Raw genomic sequence first — 1,070 nt, forward strand, 5'->3', positions numbered from 1 at the left:
ATAATACAGAGAATTGAAGATTCAGAACATACAGCCAGAGGAATTGCACAGAAAAAGCTGGGCGTTCAAAACGCCCAGTGAAGAAGGACAGACTGGCGTTTAAACGCCAGCCAGGGTACCTGGTTGGGCGTTTAACGCCCAAAAGGGTATAGTTTTGGGCGTTAAACGCCAGAATGTGCACCATTCTGGGCGTTTAACGCCAGGATGGCACAAGGGGGAAGATTCTGTTTTTCAATGCAATTTTTTTTTCAGTTTTCAAAGTTTTTCAAAATCAAATCTTTTTCAAATCATATCTTTTCAATCAAATCTCTTTCAAATTCAATTTCTTTCTATTTTCAAAAATACTTACTATCAATTAATGATTTGATTCAACATTTCAAGTGTGTTGCCTTTTCTGTTGAGAAAGGTTTAATGTTTGAATCATATCTTTTCTTGTTAGTCAAGTTTTTAATTTTCAAATCAAATCTTTTTAAAATGTTTTTCAAATCATATCTTCTCAATCACATCTTTTTAAAACCAATCATATCTTCTTAACCACATCTTTTTCAAAATAGTTTTCAATCAAATCTTCTTGATTTCTAATTTCAAAATCTTTTTCAAAAAAATCATTTTGTTTCTTTCCCACTTTCATTTTCGAAAATTAAGTAATGTTTTTCAAAAATGTTTTCAAAATTTTTACTTAATTTTCGAAAATCACTTCCCTCCTTCTCATATCCTTCTATTTATGGACTAACACTATCCCTTGATGCAAAATTTGAACTCCATCTCCTTTGATAAGTTCGAATTTTCTACTTCTGTCTTCTACTCTTCTTTTCCTCTGACACCTCAAGGAATCTCTATACTGTGACATAGAGGACTCCACATTTTCTTGTTCTCTTCTCTGTCATATGAGCAGGAGCAAAGACAAAGGCATTCTTGTTGAGGCTGATCCTGAACCTGAAAGGACCTTGAAGAGAAAGCTAAGAGAAGCCAAAGCACAACTCTCTTTAAAGGACCTGACCGAATTCTTCAAAGAAGAAGAACACATGGCAGCCGAAAACAACAATGCCAACAATGCAAGGAAGGTGCTG

The sequence above is a fragment of the Arachis duranensis genome, chromosome 5 (genome assembly GCF_000817695.3).
Source record: "Arachis duranensis cultivar V14167 chromosome 5, aradu.V14167.gnm2.J7QH, whole genome shotgun sequence".
NCBI lineage: Eukaryota > Viridiplantae > Streptophyta > Magnoliopsida > Fabales > Fabaceae > Arachis > Arachis duranensis.